The sequence below is a fragment of the Ursus maritimus genome, unplaced genomic scaffold, assembly GCF_017311325.1.
Source record: "Ursus maritimus isolate PB19 unplaced genomic scaffold, ASM1731132v1 scaffold_13, whole genome shotgun sequence".
NCBI lineage: Eukaryota > Metazoa > Chordata > Mammalia > Carnivora > Ursidae > Ursus > Ursus maritimus.
This window is the reverse complement of record NW_024423675.1, coordinates 35266094-35272100: the sequence shown is the minus strand read 5'-3', so window position 1 is coordinate 35272100 and position 6007 is coordinate 35266094.

Genomic DNA, 6007 nt, shown 5'->3' with positions numbered 1-6007 from the left:
GGTTATTGCAATAGCCCAGGGACTGATTTTCTTGCTTTTGTTCTTGCTTTCCTTTGAGCCTATTCTCAACACAGAGGCCAAAGTAAACTTATTAGAAGAAAGTCAGATCATACACTCCTCTCTCTATTCAGAGTCTCTCATGACCTCCCAAAACAAAGTAAAAACCGAAGTCCTTAAACATGGCTCTAAGATTCTCCCCTTATTACCTCTCTGACCTCACAAACTGTTCTCTCAGCTTTGTGTTCTAAGAAGACTACTAAGCTCTCAGCCTCAGTCTTTGCAGTTGCTGTTTTCTTTGCTTAGAACGCTCTTCCCTGTAATGATTTCCTTCCTTTGTCTGTTCCCAAAAGGCATTCTTTCGGTCAGTCCTCTTCTTGCCACCCTATTTTAAATCATGGCATCCCCTATTCCCAGTATTTCTTATTCCCCTCCTTTACTTTTTTTTTCTCTAATGCTTATCACAAAGTAAGGTGTGATTTAGTTGGTTTATTTATCTTTATTGTGTTTCTCTCCACACTAGAACATAAATCTCTCTAGAGCAGGAATTTGTGTTCCCTTTTGTATCCTAACTGCCCAAAATAGTACCTGACCCATTAGAAAAACTCTATAAATATATGTTGAAAGAATGAATGAATACTGCACACACATTTATATCCCAAACAATACATAAATGAATAAAAACTTGTTTTTTGTCAGCAATTGCATATAAAGAGAATTGGCTCTAGATAATAGTATGTACCCCATTTCTACCAGCCACCTGAAAGACATTGGTGAGTTTCTATCTATGAATAATACATACAGTACAACACCTCTCAACATTGTCAAGTGATTGGTTTCTGGGGCGCCTGGGGGTATAGTCGGTTGAGCATCTGACTCTCGATTGTGATTTCAGGGTGGTGAGATCCAGCCCCACATGGGGCTCTGTGCCCAGTGTGGAGTCTGCTTCAGATTCTCTCTCCCTCTTCTGCCCCTGCCCCTCATGTGCACATGCGCGCGCGCCCTCTCTCTCTCAAATAAATTTTTTTAAATAAAAAGTGATTGATTTCCAGTAGTAGTTAAAATGCCCAAACTTTCAAGTGTTTTAAAGAAATAAATCAGAGCCTAACAGATTCAAGGTATCTCTGTAATAATGTTACTGACACCAGCATTCTATTTTGTTTCATTGAATCAAAAATAAAGGAGTTGCAACAGGCTGCTAGGAAGTGCTCATTATTCCTAACCCATTGTCTATTTCCCACAAGCACAAAAAATAACTTTTCATGAAAACCAGGTATGTCTCTGGGCAGCCCCACTTCCTCCTACTATCCTCCCAGCACCCAAAAGTGTTTGATGTTATTTGTTTTGCTTAATAATAAAAATATTCATTTTGTTTAGTTAATATGAGGACATCCATGAAAACACATATGAGAAAATTATGTGTTACAGTGAAAAATGTGTTGAAAACTATTGATGTAGCCAGTCTAGGGCAATGGTTTTCAAAGTGTTTTCTAGTATGCCCTGGGGGTCCTTGAGATCTCAGAGGGTTCCAGGGGTGAAAATTATTTTGATAATAATACTAAGACTCGAGCTGCCTGATTCACTCACTTCCCCACCCCCCTGCCCCTTCGTACAGTGAAGTTTTCCAGAGGTTACATGATATGTGGTGGAGCAACAGACTGAATGTAGAAGGAGATATTAGAATCTGGCTATATCAATTCAGCCAGGCTAAAAGAGGTTTACAAAACAAAAGATAATGCCACTCTTCTCACTAAGTAAGTTTCTTCTTGGAAAATACAGAGCTTTTTTTTTTTTTTTCCAGAAAATATTTAGGTACTATGTTTACACTTAATGGGGTTATTATTTTTTAAGATTATTTTATTTTAGAGAGAGGGAGCATGGGTGGGGGAGGGGCAGAGGGAGAGGGAGAGAAGCAGACTCTCCACTGAGTGCAGAGCCCAACGTAGGGCTCCATCTCAGGACCCTAAGATGATGACCTGAGCTGAAATCAAGAGTCAGATGCTTAATCGACTGAGCCACCCAGGCACCCCAGTGGGGTTATTATTTTGAAATGAATGAATATTTTAGATAGTTCTCAATTTTACTTTCTAATGAACACATACAAACAGCAGTTAATTTTGAGTCTTCTATAATTTTCAAGAGTATGAAGGAATCCTAAGACCCAAAAGTTTGAGAACACTGGCCTCGGCCAATTTCATGTACCCACTCTTTTTTTTTTTTTTTTTAAGATTTTATTTATTTATTTGACAGAGACAGAGATAGCCAGCGAGAGAGGGAACACAAGCAGGGGGAGTGGGAGACGAAGAAGCAGGCTCGCAGCAGAGGAGCCCGATATGGGGCTCGATCCCAGGACCCTGGGATCAGGCCCTGAGCCGAAGGCAGACGCTTAACGACTGAGCCACCCACTGAGCCACTTCATGTACCCACTCTAAGCTAGATTTCTTCCTGCATGCCAGCAATCACCTGTTAAGTGTTGTTATCAGTTGTGTGGACACAACTTTCTCATATCTCTGGAAACAGGAGAAACCAGATTCAGAAATGCACCAGTCATTATAGCTAGCCGATGAATACAAATAAAGCCAAGGGGAAGTTTTGGAATCAAACTTCTCCATCTCAATTGAAGATTTTGTTCCAAGAGCTTTGTCCTACCATTTGATGTCATTCTACTTAAAGTTATCAAATAAAATATACCTTCCCAGTAGAATTCCCTTTTAAGTAATAGTATAGTAGACAGTTTTACTTGTGTTTTTCCTTTACCTAATGTGGTAATCAATGCTCTCCTTTGACTAGTTCTCAATGTTCCTACAGCAGCCCCAGAAGTTACAACCGAATTCTGACAACTTTATTCCTCAGAAATAATGCAGTACAAACAGTCACTGTGTCAAAATTTTACAGTTTGACTGTCAAGTCAAGCATGCCTTTCCTAACTTCGGTTGTATGAACACGTGGTGTATGTATTGATTTTTAGATGTCTTATATTGACAATATTAGCTATTATCTCCAAAATCCATGCTTGATTTATTGGATGACATGACCACTCATTAAGTATAGTATTGAAAGATAAGTGCTCTGTTTTATTTTTTGACAGAATCATGTGTTGTTTTAAAGCTTGATTATTATTTTAGTAAAACTGAAACTTAAAGAGTGCACCATATTACATAAAAGGAAGTAGTTTACATTCATACAGGCAGCAAATATGTTTTGCAACATCACATTTTTTTCTCAAAATGGCTAGGATTTAAGGAATCAATGTTAAATGGACTTATAAACATGTGTATTTGGGCTTTTGTTTATTTATGGAATTATATGCATATCAATTATCAGCTGAAAAAAATCATAGCCTAAAAACTTGAACTATTTTGAATAGCACTGTATCAGTCGGCGTCCTGTTTGGAATGTAGAAACCACCTTACGTATTTCAAACAAAGGAAACTTGATGCCGTGAATTGGTTGCAAGTTTTGGAAAAATAGAGGATCCAAAGAAGGAAGATGAGGATTCCATGAAATCAGTAACTAGAAAGTCACTAAGCTCTCCTGAGGTCAAAGGAGCAGAGGGTTTTCTGGTGTTCCCAAGACCTACTCCTGTGTTCCTCGAGGCCGCTGGAGCACATCTGTTTGAACTGCTACAAGAGCAAGCCAGGAGCTCATAAGCTCACCGAGGCTGCAGGGATCCAGGAACTCTTGACCACCAGGACTTACCCACCCCTGCCACTGCCAGAGCCAGAAAAGAATCAACTTCCCCCTTCCACCTCCTGTTTGCATATGAGTATCTTCCATTGGTAGAACTACACAGGAAACCAACAGTCAGCAGCTTCTGGAAAATGACTTTCCAGCTCCCTTAGCTACCAAGCAGAATATAGACGTGCCAGTGTGAAGCTGGGCATCAACAGACAAGATATTAGCTGCTACTCTAACTATTATTGAGTTTCCCCTTTTGTTCTTCCTCATTGTCCTATGGACCCTCCATATGGGGTCCATGAGATTCTGAGAAACAACTCACCATTCTTATAAATGGAGCATGAAACTGGACTAAATCAGCGAGTATATACAAACCCCAGGCTAATGACTATAAGATGTGGGCATTTGACCTAAGACAGTGCTATCATGAAATTCTGGGACTTTTGCAGAGAGCTTTGGGATGCAGACCCTCTCCTCCTTTGGGTGGCATCAAGTGCAGAGGTTGCACCTTGGGCTGCCTCCTTCATATGGTTACCATGAGGAAAAACAGCCTGAAGATGAAACCAATAGGGACAGAACAACTGGACTGGGAGAATGCTGGAAGCCTCATGGAAGCACACTTCAAGGCTGCCTTTTTTCTGAAGTTCTCAATTATGTAAGCTCGTCTGGCCCCTATATTGTTGAGTCAGTTTGAGTTCACTTTTTGGGTAGTATTTGCAACAAGAAACATCCTGATACATGATACAGTTCCTAGATCTGGCAATAAAGAGTCCCATACTCTAGCTGCAAACTTGTATTTCTGGCTCTCACACCGTTTCATTCCTACTAAGCCATCAGAAACAGGCAAACTGAAAAAAAAAAACACCCATCTGTTTTGTACAACCAATAACATCTTTCAACATTTGATAGAGTACAGAGCTTTTTAAAAAAGATAATGACAAGGAAAAATTGCATAATATTTTAAGGTTGATCAATAGATATAAGATAAACTTTATATCCACAAGAGAAGAATATACCTTATATTCAAGTACCTGTGTGATAATTATGAAACAGAAAAGGGAAGAAAAGAAACTCATGTATATGTACTTAGATTACAAAGAATATTTCAATAAATTTCTCAGGTCATGTTTTCTGATAACAATGTAGTTAAACTGGATATTAATAAAGCTTAAATGATAGGAAAAATCACCTATCATTTCAAAGTTTAAAGTCTCTAAATCTTGGGCCAACAATAAAATCAATATTATAATTTGAGACAATCTTAAAACAAGAAAAAGAGGAACACAATGTGTCAGCATTATTTTGAACATGGGCAAAACTTACCAGAGAAAATTTCATAGTCTTATAATTTCCTATTACTAAAAATAAAGAATAAAAACAATCATTTTTTAAAAAGGACACAAGAATAGAGGAATAAAATCCTAAATATAAAAATCAAAGTAAAATTGATACTATAAAAGTTTTGTTTGGTTTAAAAATAAATGTAAAAAGATATAAACTACAAATACATATTATTAAGAATGAGAAAGAAAAACAGCCATAGATATGGAGGAAGATAGCATTACTAAATAACACTATACTAATAAATTTGAAAATTCCAGTGACATGAGTAACCTGGAACATACTAATCTTTTTTGTACACAGAGAAATTTTTCGTACACTTTGGACTAACTATGTCTTCTATGTGGAATCCTGCTATGGTCTGTATGTTTGTGTCCCTGCAAGAAATCCTAAATTCCCAAAGGTGAATTTATTTGTAGATGGGACTTCGGAGAAGACAAAGTCCTGAGGGTTGAGCCCTCACTAATGGGATTAGTACTCTTGTAAAAGATACCCCGCAGAGCTACCCAGCTTTCTGCTTGTGAGTATGCAAAGAGAGGTGTGCAGCTTGGAAGAGAGCTCTCACCCAACCTTGCTGATACCGTGATCTCGCCTTAGAGCCTCCAGAGCTGTGAGTGTTGAATCCCTGTTGTTAATAAGCTACTAGTCTGTGGTATTTTCTTACAGCAGCCCCAGCGCACTAAGACAGATCTCTCTGGATCTGTGGTGGTTCCTTCCTGTCAGTGATGTCTCAGCTTAGGTATCACCTCCTCAGAGAGGTGTTTTGTTTTTGTTTTTGTTTTCCCCTGACTACCCATAATTCCTCCACATCCCTCAGCCTGTCACTTCCTATCACATCACACTTAAAAAAATAAAAAAAAAGATTTATTTAGGGGCGCCTGGGTGTCTCAGCCGGTTAAACATCTGCCTTTGGCTCAGGTCATGATCTCAGGGTCCTGGGAGCCAGCCCTTTATTGGGCTCCCTCTGCCATTCTGCACCCCCCCCCCCCCC